Below are 15,360 nucleotides of genomic sequence, written 5' to 3' on the forward strand. Positions count from 1 at the left end.
CATTACTGAACTTGATATATTGGTTGGTGAATTCCATTTCATGGAAACTGATTTGGTGTCGTTGGACGAGTATCCAATGGCTTTACTGCATTTATGATCTCAACCCCGTATGGTAGTTAATTGGATCGAGCCGGCGAGGGCTTGGTCGTGAAAATTATCATGCCACGGGGACTGTACTGGGGAACCTTGTGGTAATGAGACCCTTGGTTCCGGTAAACTCGAGTATTACCAAAAATATTACTGAATGGAGTGCGGGCCCGGTTGGGGTATGTTGGGTGGAAGGAATGGAAGTAAAGAGTTGTCTACGGTTTGGTATTTTAACATTGACGGAGAGTCAATGAGGTTGGTTCAAGATTGCAAGCGTGGAAATGGGCTCTTGAGAGCCGACCGTATCCTTTTACCGTTTTGCTTCATTGCTTATTTGTGCACTTTAAATGAAGGTTCATTCTTATATGACTTTGATTGCTTATTGGGTGGTATACCACTGGGCTTTGGCTCATTCCGTGTTATTTGTTTTCCTTACAGGGATATAATTGCTTTTGAAAATGGACTGGATAGTCAATTGCCATACTGAGCTTGTAAATGTCTTTTGTATAGCTCTTGAAGTGAAACCCTAATGTATAACGGGTTCATTTCCTTTTGATAGGCAAATCGAATGTGTACTCCTTAATGAATGGTTTTGGCATGCCATTATGGTTGTAAATGTTGATTTCCGTTGTACATATATGCTTGGCTATGGTTTAGATAAATTTCGGCTTCGGTTTTCGTTTTATTTTATTTTATTTTATTTTGTGTTTTGACTTGTTTGCGCGCGATGTTATGTTCCGGAACGTTTTAGATTGACGTAAACCGTACCGTTAGTCCTGGCGAGAGTTGGGCAGGCAGTCCGCTAACCCCTTTGGTTCGCCTTAGGGGAAGGTGGGGCTGTCACAGAGTGAGTATGAAAGAGATACAAGGAAATTTTCTAATATTTCTCTGGTAGTAATTCGTCGATACTTGCCGATGCCTGTCTTCTGAATCTTGAATCTATTTATAGAGGCTCGGATCTGAATTTCATCTGCATTTGAATTTCAATTTTGCTTTCATTTGTGGTGGCCGACATCTTTTCAAAAGTCGTTTGGATTTTGTCCACCGATGGGATCTTCAAAAGGATCAAAAGTTGAATCTGATGATCCTGCTGACTCCTCAATTTTGTCTGTTTCTTCCTTTTTGGCTGGCTTTTGTAAGTAGTTCAAATATTCGTTAAGCATCTCGGGATTCTGCATCATTTGCTTTATCAAAAAGTTACTGGCTATTTCTTCGGATGCCATTTCTGTCACTTTTTCTTTGTCTTTCTTTGGAGTGGGTGGAGTTGGTGTAGTGGTTGGAATGATTATTGGCTGTCTTGTCTTCTTTTGAGTAGTGGTAGTAGCTGTCCACTTTAATTTATCTCCAGTAGTCAAGAATCTTATCACATTTGTCTGATCACCGAACTCTTGATTGAATCCGGTCCACCATTTTATTTTGAATTCTCTTACCAAGGACATTGGAAGAGGCTTTTCTAGTTCTTGATGAATTTTGAAACTCCAACAGAATATCCATGGTACTTTGAATTCCATGTGAAATAAAATTGGTCTTGTGTACTAAATTGGTCTTGAAATATTTGTTTTAAATATTTATTGTACTACATTAAAATTCTACTATTGTATATTAATAGACAAAGTTATAAATATCAAAATTAGAAAAGTCTCCTTTGGTGTAATTCAAAACAATAAATGAGACAATAAAAGAGTTAATTTATGATATGCATGTGGCACCAAATGTAACTTAAACTAAACTAAAAAAACCTATCAATCAAGGGAATACTAAACCTTAATCACAACTGCCCATTTCTCCTTAGATGTTGTAAATGTATAGAGGTAAGGATTCCAACCAGCACCAATTTTCCTCAGTCGCGTACTATTTGTATTCGAGTGTTAAGTGCCACAAGGCATAATACTTTGCTTATATTTGTGAGATATCAAACTGGTTGTATTTTTCTTCAAACGTCTTCATAATTTCTGAGTCTTAAGATTCCTCGTGCATAGTTTACAAGCCCTCTTAAGTGTTACCAAAAGGCTAGCAAACTAGGGCTCCTTATCAAATGGGAACTAAACCCAACCTATTCTTGATGTACCAGGTAAATTCTCCATTATTTTCTTTTTCTTTGGATCACAAAATCATCAACACAGAGTAAATCTATTAGTGTATAGGTAGTGGCTAACATGTACAACAATGATCTTTGTAATATATTAGTAAAGATATTAAAAATGTAAATATTTTATGCAATTTCAAACGAAAAGAACGCCCCTAATATGTTACTAAAATGCCTTATAGGGACATCTTCCAAAATACTATATCAATTGCTGACACATACCTTGAAGTAATTCATAATGCAAACTTGTAAGTTGTTTTCTCCTCACTAAAAAATTTGTCGAACGAGAAGCAACAGAATTTTTCAATTGACGGGTTGACAAGGTGATCGACAAATTCCTGCAAGTGCAGTAAGTCGATTGTAGTAGTGAATTACTTGGAATATATTACAGGAATAAGTTAATTTTTCTACTTTAATTATTCTAGACAACTAATAAAATTCAAATTCAAAGGGATTGTAATCTATAACTAAAAAAATGAACAAATAGTCAAGGCAAATTAAAAAGAGTTAAGAAAATAGTTGACACGAGTCTAGGGTTTCAAATTTTGATCCAACATTTGAATTAATTATCCAATTGATTTATTAACATTCCAATAATGTATCACACACAATCATCTTAAATTATTTCTCAACACATCTAAGTTATGCCTCGTTAAATCTTGCGTCTCTCTTGAGATCATAAGTATTTAATCAAATCCTTTAAAATTTTAGGTGATATAATTACGTTATACAAGCCCTCACTTACTCTCGTGATTAGGCTAAGTGTATTTATTTATCTAGTGCACAACTATATATCTTTTCTTAATTCAATACAAACCCTAAAAGCATATCTATGGTAGCAAATTACAAATATGTAATTAAGCCAAGATAAGTAAATCAAGGCAAAAGTTAAGATATTAACTAAGTTAAATAATCAAATCTCCTTCAAAAAACCCTAACCCTAGAAATAATTTTGGTCGACATATAATTAAAACCAAGAATTCAAAGTTTGGATAAAAAAAGAAGATAAAAAGTAAAGAAAACTTCTCAATTTCCCTTGCTTCGATCTCCATCTTGATCTTCCTCTTTGATTCTTCCATACTTCCTCTATCTTTCAAGAAAAGAAGATGTAAAAAGGATAAATTAGTGCTAGTCTAATATTTTCTAACCTCTAAAAATGTCTTAGATAGCCCCTATTTATAGTTTCTTGAAGTAGTATCCCAAACAAAGTAGGATTAGGCTTATTGAAGCTGAAAAATAATGATTTCACGCAACTTTCTAATGAACTGTGACATAAACTTTGGTATTAACTCCAACACTGGAGTTGTGTCAAAGTTCAAAAGTGGCCAAGACTAGAGGAACATCAGTGAGAAGACCAAAATGAACACCGGCGCCGGTTATAACAGATCCGCAAGCAAATCACTATTTGAAACCAAAAAAACTCAATCAAAGAGACCGAATTAGCTCTTGCACAAAACACAAAAGCTGTAGCCCTTTAAATTAGCTTTCCAATGCTATAGTAATAATGATATCATTTGGAGGTCTAGACATTGAGATATGCCCAACATACTGAGAATTGGTTAGACGAGCATTGTAGCAAAACTATACTTCAATATTTTAAATTTTTGACTATGAAAGTGTGAGAATTGGACTTTGATGTCCCATTACGCTTCTATTTTGACTTGGCTATTTCATGCATTTATGTTTGCATATTTTATTAAACTTTTACTGAAAACGTTGGTAAGACTTGATGCTTTGTCAGACCGTTGGTAAGTCCAGGATAAGGATGTTCCAGGCATAGGCTCGGTTGTTCCCGTCTAAGTAAAAATTTAATTAAATATTAAACATGGCTGCATTTCTTAGACAATTAAAAATAGGATCTAATTCAAGGAAAGATAATGTAGTACAAAGTCATGAATATCATATGCCTATAAACAATTCAGATTGGACAATCCCAGAGGAAAAAATTGAACACATTTATAGAATTGGCCCTTTAGATTTCAAAACTGCTTTATCAGTTAAAACTCATGAAGAAACAATATCTATTCAAGAAGAATATCAAACCATACAATTATTAAATCATAATACAATTCAAAAATATTTAAGTAAAGAATATCGATACATTCATATAGGTTTAATACAGATTGCTGTAAAACCTTTATTCCATCTAGGAGTAGATGCTCCTATATATCTAGCCTTAAGAGATACTAGACTCAAAAGATATAAAACTTCTTTACTATCTATGATTCAAACAAATGTATGTAATGGACCAATATATTTTAACTGTGCTCCAAATTTTTCAATAGATCTAACAGACCCTCATATTTTAAATTCTTTAATATTAGACATTCATCTACAAGGAAATGAATTCGAAAAACATACAAAGAATTTTGCAATAATATATAGAATATATTACAGACCTTTATCTTCACATTTAAATCCAAAATTTATAATGACTCCAACTCTTAAAGATGAAACAACTTTATTACAAGTAGATGCAGATAAACCTACAACATATACACCAAAAAGATTAAAATGGAACGAAATAACTATACCAAGTGAATTTGAAATTAAAAATCCACAAATAGCAAGAAACATAGAACAAACCACTGCAGAAGATATTATAGAAAAAGCAGATGGAAGTACACTCATAAGATTCATCTCATTAAGAGAAAGACTAGAATCCTCTTATTCATGGTTACCAGCTAGACGTTCAAATTATGAGTCAACTGAAATTAAATTTCCAATGGAAAGTACTTCAAATTTTAGGTATAAAACACCCATACCAGAAGTAATAAATCAAAATCAATCAAACTATTCTCCAACACATTCACAAATGCAAGGAGAAATAAATGTAATAGATAGACCATATAAAATAAATCATAAATATTTACAAGAAGACCAATTTTATTTAGTAAATTATCTGTAGTATTTATTTTTTGACTATTAATATTTTGTATTAAATCTTGCTCTTTTTCTCTTGTCAAACTTCTAGGTTGAAAATGAGGTGCTGATATATCATTTGGGAATTTTAAATCTGGTTTCTTTAGAGTATCAATTTTTGTATTTAATACTTCCATATGTTGAGATATTGTATGTAGAATTTGATTTGTATAATTATTTTGTTGATAGACTTTTTTAAGATCTTCTAGATTTATTGAATTATTTGTACTTGATTCAGCTTCTCTTCCTTTCTTAAAAGGTGAGGCTATAATATCTTCTTGTCCTAAATTAATTTTTACTTCTTGTAATGGAGGGTGTATTGAAGTTATAACTTGTTCATCTTTTAATTTCCATTTTTTATATAAATTAGTTTGGACGTTTATTTAATTGATAGTTTTATTGTCTCATATGAGTTACTGAAAAAAGAATTTGGTTTTTTCAATTAGAATCAGATTATAAAGAAAAATTAATTATAGAATGGAAAAATGAAATAGATAAACAAAAGTTTGATTTTCCTTTCTTTACATGGTTATCATTTTATATGTCAAAATTAGGAATAAATGATATATATAATACACCTCAAATAAACGTCCAAACTAATTTATATAAAAAATGGAAATTAAAAGATGAACAAGTTATAACTTCAATACACCCTCCATTACAAGAAGTAAAAATTAATTTAGAACAAGGAGATATTATAGCCTCACCTTTTAAGAAAGGAAGAGAAGCTGAATCAAGTACAAATAATTCAATAAATCTAGAAGATCTTAAAAAAGTCTATCAACAAAATAATTATACAAATCAAATTCTACATACAATATCTCAACATATGGAAGTATTAAATACAAAAATTGATACTCTAAAGAAACCAGATTTAAAATTCCCAAATGATATATCAGCACCTCATTTTCAACCTAGAAGTTTGACAAGAGAAAAAGAGCAAGATTTAATACAAAATATTAATAGTCAAAAAATAAATACTACAGATAATTTACTAAATAAAATATCTAATGCATTACAAAATCTAACTACAGATTCTAAACCTTCAACTCCAAAAATAAACACATTAGACCAAATAATAGAAGAAAATTCTACTGAAGAATCAGAAGATTTATCAGAAGAATCAATAGCTTCAGATCTAGAAGAAAATATACTTTCACCAATAGAAAATCAATTTGAAGAAGAAAATAATCAAATAAATCGAATAAAAAGAAAGAATTATAATAACAAAGATAATTGGAAAATGGTAAGTTCAAAAAATTATTATCCTAGACCAAGCCCTCCAGATATTCAATATGAAAAAAGATCAAAATTTAGAACTACTAAATATGATGGAGATTCAATATATGAATGGAATATAGATGGCAAAGCTGAATATGAAGTATTAAATAATTTGCAAGAAATGGGAATGGCTAGATTAGCCTACAAAATTAAAAACATTCAAGAAAGAAATATTGCAACATTATTAGTCTCAGGATTTACTGGACAATTAAAAAATTGGTGGGATAATGCCTTAACATTACAAGATAAATTATCAATACTAGATCATACTCAAGAAATAGAAGATGATCAAGGAAATATTCAAATACAATCAGATGCTGCAGAATTTCTAATAGTAACAATAGTCATGTATTTTATAGGAAATCCAAAAGAGGAATTAAATTCAAATAAAACATTCTTAACAAATTTAAGATGTCCAACCTTATCAGATTTTAGATGGTATAAAGATATGTTTTTAACAAATGTATTAAGAAGACCAGATTGTAATGCTTCATTCTGGAAAGAAAGATTCATAACTGGATTACCAAGCTTATTTTCACAAAGAATAATGGATAATTTACAAAAAGAAATGGGAACAGATGTCATTTCATTCGAAAATATTACTTTTGGACAACTATTTGCTTTTGTGAAAAAAGAAGGATTAATATTATGTTCAGAATTAAGATTACAAATAAAATATGGATCTAAAACCAAAGAAGTAGGATCATTTTGTGATGCCTTTGGAATCAAAAGAATTAAATCACCATCAGCCTATAAGAAGAAAATTAAAAAATATTCTAAGAAAATGAAATATAAAAAGCCTAAGGAAAATGAACCAACTAAAACAAAGAAATTTATTAAAAAGAAAATTGTTTGTTATAAATGTGGAAGAATAGGACATAAAGCAAATAAATGTAAACTAAAAGAAAAAATAAATGAAATTTGTGTAAACAAAGAAGAGATAAAAAATAAATTAATAAATTTATTAATAAATGAAAAAGAACAAAATATAGAAGATGATTATTTAGATGATATTTCCAGTTCAGACAGTGAAGAAGATTGTAATTGTACTCCAAAATATATCAATGTAATAACTAAAAAAGAAGATAAAGAATTTTTACTAGATATAATAGAAAAAATTGACGATCCAATAGCTAAAAAAGAATATTTGGAAAGATTAAAAAGTTTAATTATTCAAGAAGATAAAATGCCAAAGATAATAGAACCTTTTAGCATTTCAAAATTAATAGATAAATATCCAAATATAAATGTAATGAAGAAAGAAACTACTAAAGATCTTCAATCAGAAATTAATAATCTTAAAATTCAAGTAAAACAATTACAACAAGAAATAATAGAATTAAAATTAAAAGATTTAGAAATAGAATCAAAATTAACATTAATAAATAATAATCAACCTTCAACCTCTAATACCAAAACAGACGAAATATCAATTGCAGAAAACCCAGTAAAAGAAGACCAATATATAAATATTATAGAAAGAATGACTTTTCAAAAATGGTTTGCATTAGTAACTATTACAGTAGAAGATTTCAAAGAAACATTTGTAGCTCTTATAGATAGTGGAGCTGATACAAGTTGTATTAAGGAAGGAATAATTCCCACTAAATATTGTGAAAGAACAAAAGAAAAACTAATGGCAGCAAATGGACAAGATTTAGAAGTAAAATATAAATTTACAAAAGGTTCAATATGTAATAATGAATATTGTATTAAACATAATTTCATAATTGTAAACAATATAAATCATGATGTAATATTAGGTACACCCAGGACATTTGTCTGTTTGCAAATATAAAGTTGGATATCTTCATTCAAGATTCTGGTACATATCAAAATTTTGGGTTGGCTGCACTAGATTGTATGGTAATTTATCTATAGTTTATTTTTTTATAAATTGTTCATTTTGTGTGAGAAAACTATCAATTTTCTTGATTGGAAATTATGAGCAAGGTATGATTATGGAAGAAAAAATGATTCCAGTGAGTTAACTGTGTACAATATCAAAATCAAGGTCTTTGCAGGGTAGACAATTTTTAAGAATCCAAGATTTCCAAAATCACTCGTCTCAATTGCACGATAAAATTTTATGTCCATGCGTAGAGACAAAAATAAGAAATGTAGCAATAAAGACTACAACATGCAAGAACACAACAAACAAATTATGACCCTTGTTCAAAATTATGTCTCACAATAAATTTTATCCACCTAAGTTTAAATAAATGAATTCCTATCGTTAATCATATCTTAGAATAATCATTGTAATTGTAGACCCCCAATCTTTTTTTTTTGTGCCTCCAATGGAAATCTTACTAGAATATTACGGTCTTCTTTTGGTTGTTTCAAATTTTATAAAATATGATTACAAATAAGTAATTCTAAAAAAATTGATCAAAATTTGACATGTGATCTTATTGTTGTGAAAAAACCCCCCTTATCGAAAACTAGTTGTGGTTGTTATCCAAAAAAAAAAAAGCCACAAAATTAAGGATTGTGAAACTAAGGATTATGAAGTTTGAATTTGGAAAATAAAGTTAAGGATTATGAAGAAGGAAGAGAAATGTTAGATTTGGAGAAAAGTTGGAGATCATTTCTTGTGTCTGGGATTTGTTAACCTAGTTGGAAGCAATGTTTTCAAAACTAGATCAAATTGTCCGATTTGACCGGTTGAACTGCGAACCAATTATGTCACTAATTTGATCGAGCACAAAAGCTAGATAGTACTTCAAAACCGCCATATACCATTCTAGTCATGTGAAGCAAATTGTTAAAAGCCGCACAACCCATGAACCGGCGGTTTTTTAAGTCTCTATACAATAGAGTAAGTGAAAAAGAAAATTCTTTTTTGGAAGTTCCAAAGTGCCAAGAATTAAATTTGGGACCGTTGTTATGAATGTTCAACAACTGGCCAACAAACCAAACTTTGGTTGACAACTTATCTTGCCAAAAATTTTCTTTGGACATTATTACTAAATAATCCTACAAATATTAACCCTAAACATTAGTCGCCACTTCCATCTTTCTTACTTTTCTTCTCAACTCCAATTTTCACTTCATCATATCTCAATTTTCATGGCCTCTCCATTACAAACTTTCATCTTTATCCACTCTCCCTTCTTTCTAATCTTCAATCTCCACTTTCTCCTTTACTTTTTTAACCTTTGTCACCCTCTTTAATTTAATGTATTGGTGATTTCTTCCTCCATTTTTTAGTTTAATCTTTTGAACTCTTTCTTTTCTAACTTGTGTTTATTTGTTAAATTTCTTTTTTTTTTGTCTTTTCTTTTGAATTTTTCTTTCCACTATTTCCAATATGCTATTGGTGAATCAACTGTTTGCATCATGAAGAGTAGGAAGTTTTGGGCTACCAGCAATTGGTAATGGTTGCTTCCAAACATTAAGCACAAACTTCTATATATGCTTCCAAATACTTAAATCATGAAAATTTAATGTTTTCCTTCTAAAATTCATTAGATGTAAACAAAACTATGTAATATTGATAAATGTGTGCATATGGTGTGCGAGGTGAGTATGTCTGAGTGACATTTGGTGAGAGAGAAGAGGAAAAGAGGGACATATCATTTTACTAGATACTAAACCTGACCCTTTTCAATATTTTCACGGCATCCATAGAAAAATAATAATAACAAACAAATCACAAGCCAAAATATTAGCTCAAAAACACCAAAAGAGAAACAACCTCACAAATTCGATATGTAGTTGGCCTATATTGTTATTAACTTCTTGTAAATAAAGTAGCATCCTATTTTGAAATTATCATCCATTGTACATAGATTGGATCACTTAAATGTGCTAACATTACACATAATTTTGATTTTGCAAGAGTTTATGCAATACTCTAATTTTTTTTTTTTTTGCATTTAGTTTTATACTGTGAAGCTCTAAATTTGAATCTTGATGTATCATCTTAGCTCATAAATGTTTGATTACACCTAACTTTTAGTATAAAAGACTTGCACCTTATGTTTTATTTAAGACATTCAAAAATCTAGATAAAAAAAAGGTGAATAGTTTATCACTACAATTTGTTTATTGAGAGAAAAAAGATATGATATAAAACACATGTTTCAATCAAATAAATAAATCTAGAACTATTTAGATGACGATCCTAAGAACCACAACTAAATATCATTTAGTTATAGTAAAATATTTATGATAAAAAAAGGACATGGATTTCATTCAAAACTATCCACGTGGAACAAAAATATAGGATCAAACAACAAAATTAGCCGTATAGCGACATAGATATCACTATAAATACTCAAATGTCACACTAGTAAGTCACATAATATAGATGTAAACACCAAAAAGTGAAAGCATGCATTAAATCATCACATTATCTAAAGTCTTTGCATGTTGAAAGGATACAAATACAGCCAACCTAAAATTTTATCACCTCCATTATAATTCATCTCAAATAAGTTGGCAACAAAATAATATATAAAGTTTAAAGACTTCCATTATTTTCAATGGTTTGAACTTATGGAAGGAAGCACACGTGGCATGCACGAGAAGATATGTTTGTCCTTTTTAATTTCCTGGACTTAATTAAAGATATTATTAAAAATTCAAACAAATTAAAGGTAAAAAATGTAAGGAAATATAGAGAGACTTGCAATTTTTTTGTAATAAAATTTTCATCCTCTGAATTTCTTTATTCCTTTATCCCTTTCTCCCACATTGCCCTCCTTCTTCCATTCCCTCCTCCCATCTCCCTTCCAATCTCCTCTCTTTTCCCACTACCCCTTTCTACAACCCTCTCTCTTTTTTCTGTACCACTTAATATTCTCTTCTTTCCTACCTCTACCTCTCCACTCTTTCCTTCCCTGAATAACCCCTTAATGGGTTGCCCTATTCATGTTAACTATCGCCAAATTTAGGGAAAAAAGGAAAGAAGGTAAAAAAAAAAAAAAAAACAAAGCAAAATTTTGTGCCGACTACACTTGATTGTATAGTAATTTATCTATAGTATTTTTTTTTTATAAATTGTTGATTTTTTGTGGGAAAAATTATCAATTTGCTTGATTGGAAATTATGCGCCAGGTGTAATTATGGAAGAAAAAAATGATTCCTATGAGTTAACTATACACAATATCAAAATCAAAGACCTTTGCAGGGTAGACTATTTTTAAGAATCTAAGATTTTCATAATCACTGGTCTCAATTGCATGTTAAAAATATATGTATTCACATAGAGACAAAAAATAAGAAATATAGGAATAAAGACTGCAATATGCAAGAGCACAACAAACAAATTATGACACTTGTTGAAAATTAAGTGTCATAATTAATTTTATCCACCTAGGTTTAAATAAATGGATTCCTATCATTAATCATATCTTAGAATAACCACTGGAATTGTATACCCTCAATCTTTTTTTTGGCCTCAAACGGAAATCTTATTACTATATTACGATTTTCTTTTGGTTGCTTCAAATTTTATAAAATCTAATTATAAATAAGTAATTCAAAAAAATTGATCAAAATTTGACACATGATCTCATTGTTGTGAAAAAAACTCTTATCAAAAACTAGTTGTAGTTGTTCTAAAAAAAAGCTACAAAATCTATATGAAGTTATATAAAAGATTTGACATGCCCTAACTTCACCATTTCCAATCTAAGTTACATTATTTGTTATCTCCTATCAGCATTGACCATGTGTCAACAAGTATGTATTAAGAAAGGTTTAGGTAGAGGTGTCAAAATGGGTGACTTGGGCGGGTTTGGGTTGGGTAAAATGGGTAATGAGTATAAGTGAGTCAACTCATTTATACCCATTTAATTAGATGGGTATAAATGGGTAAGTCAAAAAATGAATTGGGTAACCCAATTACCCATTTATAACTCATTTATTTTAATTTTTTGCAAACTCATTTAAATTCATTTTTGCAAACTAAGTTATCAATTTATACCACTCTTTGTACCCATCATTAGTTTTAAATATTTACTTATAATGTTCAATAAACTTAATTACCAATTTTTTTCATTTATAGTCTATGTCACAAAATTACCTATTATTTAATAATTGAATAATACGAATATAAAAATTTGAATTAAGTACTATAAAAATTAATATAAAACTTAATCCAAAAATTTTGAACCCCTAACTTTTTTTCATATATAAATTTAAAATTTCATTTTATAAAGATAAGAAAATAGGCTAAAATTTATCATAAATTGGTAATGCTAAAAAATGAGCAAGTTAACAAACTAAGAAAAAATAAAATAATAAGATAAAACCAACAAATAATAATGTTAACATCATGACAAAATGAAAAATTTGAAAAAAAAAAGGTAGGGGAAAAGAAGAGACTTGGGGGGAAGAGAATTTTAAATGGGTTAATTGGGTTTGATGGGTTACCCAATAATACCCATTTAATAAATGGGTATTATTGGGTAATCCATTTATACTCATATACAAAAATTTAAGATATCCATACCCATCTATTCATGGGCGGGTATGGGTAAATCTAGTTAAGTGGGTTGATTTGCCACCTCTAGGTTTAGGTAACCCTAGTTTGAAATTACCTAATTTCAATAGCTACCACCAATTTTATGGGCAAAAACTTGGGTAAAACTGGTTCATGGCCCCACTTGTGAACCGTGTGGTTCTTAAATATCCATGTCATTTTTTTTTTGCTTTTGGAAAATGGTAAGCTTCTCTTTTTTTTTTTTTTTTGCTTTGTTAACGAGGACTTGCTTTGTCAACTCTCTAAAAAGGGTTAGAGAATAATAGTGTTAATAGCCCTTGCTCTCCCAAAATAGAAAATGCAAAAACAGATGTTGAAGCAAGAAAGAAGTTTCATTCTTCAGATTCGTTCTAATTATCCACAAGAAATAAAACTAAATATTACATTTCACTTGAAAGAATCTCAACCACCAACAATCCAACAGATTAGCAAAGTCAAATCCAATAAAAATCATCCAAATATAGAACTCCATGGAGGTCAAAACAAAAGTTTTTTCAGCTCTTCGATCATCGACTCTTCACAAAAAATCCGTCCCTTCCATGCACCTTCTATCATGATCTTCCAATTATTAGTGCTAAAAAGGCACAAGCAAAAGTTAGATTAGTAATCAATGCATGGTCTATGCGAATATTCACTAGAAAGATCTTGATCTACATCCTCATTGTTTCTTCATCACCTTTCAAAAGTTTCAATCTCTGTTACTCTTTCTAATTGGTATTCTCCAAAAATTAAGCAAAGTTTCAAGAAAATATCATATTTATGCAATTTATCTTGCCTGAACCCCCTTCAACTCCCTCCCACAAAACGTTTGAATTTTGAAAATAAAGCTAAGGATTTTGAAGAACGAAGAGAAACGATAGATATGGAGAAAAGTTGAAGATCATTTCTTGTCTCAGGGATCTATTAACCTAGTTGGGAGAAATGTTTCCAGAACCGGATTGAACTGACCAGCTCGACTGATTGAACCACAAACGCACTATGTCACCAGTCTGGTCTTAGCACAAAAGCCGGATAGTACTTCAAAAGTGATATAAACTATTCCAATTGTGTGAACCGCTAAAAACCGCACGAACCATGAACCAGCCATTTTGGGACTGTGCAAACCTGGGACCTTTGCCATGAATGTTCAACAACTATCCAATGCACCCAGATTTGGTTGACAATTTATCATGCCAAAAATTTTCTTCAGATGTTATTACTGAATAATCCTACAAATATTAATGCTAAAAATTAGCCGCCACTTCAATCTTTCCTAATTTCTCTTCTCAATTCCAATTTTCACATAATCATATCATGATTTTCATGGTCTCTCTGTTACAAATTTCATCTTTACTCCACTTTCTCTTCTTTCTAATCTTCAATCTCCACTCTCTCCTTTTTTTTTCCTTTGTCACCCTCTTCTTAGTTCCACTCTTTAATTTAATATGTTGGTGTTTTCATCCACCATTTTTAGTTCAATCTTTTGAACTTTTTCTTTTCTGTCTTGTGGCTATATGTTGAATTTCTTTTTTTTTTTCTCATTTCTTTTGAATTTTTCTTTCCACTGTTAACAATATGCTATTGGTGAATCAACCGTTTGCATCATGAAGAATAAAAAGTTTTTCGCTACCAGCAGTTGGTAATGGTTGCTTCCAAATATTAAGCACAAACTTCTATAAATGCTTCCAAATATTTGAATTACCTCTTTTTTAATGGTTGTTTACAATCAGGAAAGCTTCTTTCTTGGCTTGCAAATTTTTGTTTGTTTGTTTGATTTTTTCCTCTCTTTTTTTGTTTGAAAAAATTCAGTCTATCAAATATTTTTTCTATTTTGTCATGCTAGCAAGAAAATATTTTTAGGGGATTGAAGAGTCTCTTGATTTTTGGGAAAAGAATACTTTTAAATTTATGTGTACAAACATGTTTTTGAATCCTTTATTTAGGCGATAATGGTGAAGTAAGAGAAGTCATCACTAACAATGGGGGGAAGGATTTTTAGATTTTTTAATTTTTAAAATAATAAAAAAAAGTAAACCGGTGAACCGCCCTGTTGAATCGGAACCGATGGCTCAGCCGAGTCAGTCACCAGTAAGGTTACAAACGAATCAAATCACTCGCGAGCGGCTCGTGAGTGGCTTGAGTTAAGCTCGACTCGTACTCGATATTGATCGAGTTCGAGTCGAGCTCGAGCTGGCCGAGTTGAGCTCGAGTTCAAAATATTAAGTTCAACTCGTGAGTTTGAGTGTGTGTGTGTATATATATATATATTATTTTTTATTTTAATAGTAAAATTACATATATATCATTTTTATTAATAAAAAAATATTATTTTATTTATTTTTTAAAAAATAAAATAATTATTTTTATTTTTCTAGCTCGGCTCAAATCGAATCAAGCTCGAGTTCAAGTTTCAAAATTGTCAGCTCGTCGAATTCGAATTTGAGTTTGAGTTTGATAAAATTATGTCAAAACTCGAATCAATTAGATCAAAACTTGACTCGATTCGATTCAT

This window comes from Coffea arabica, chromosome 2c (assembly GCF_036785885.1).
Source record: "Coffea arabica cultivar ET-39 chromosome 2c, Coffea Arabica ET-39 HiFi, whole genome shotgun sequence".
In the NCBI taxonomy this organism is placed as follows: Eukaryota; Viridiplantae; Streptophyta; class Magnoliopsida; order Gentianales; family Rubiaceae; genus Coffea; species Coffea arabica.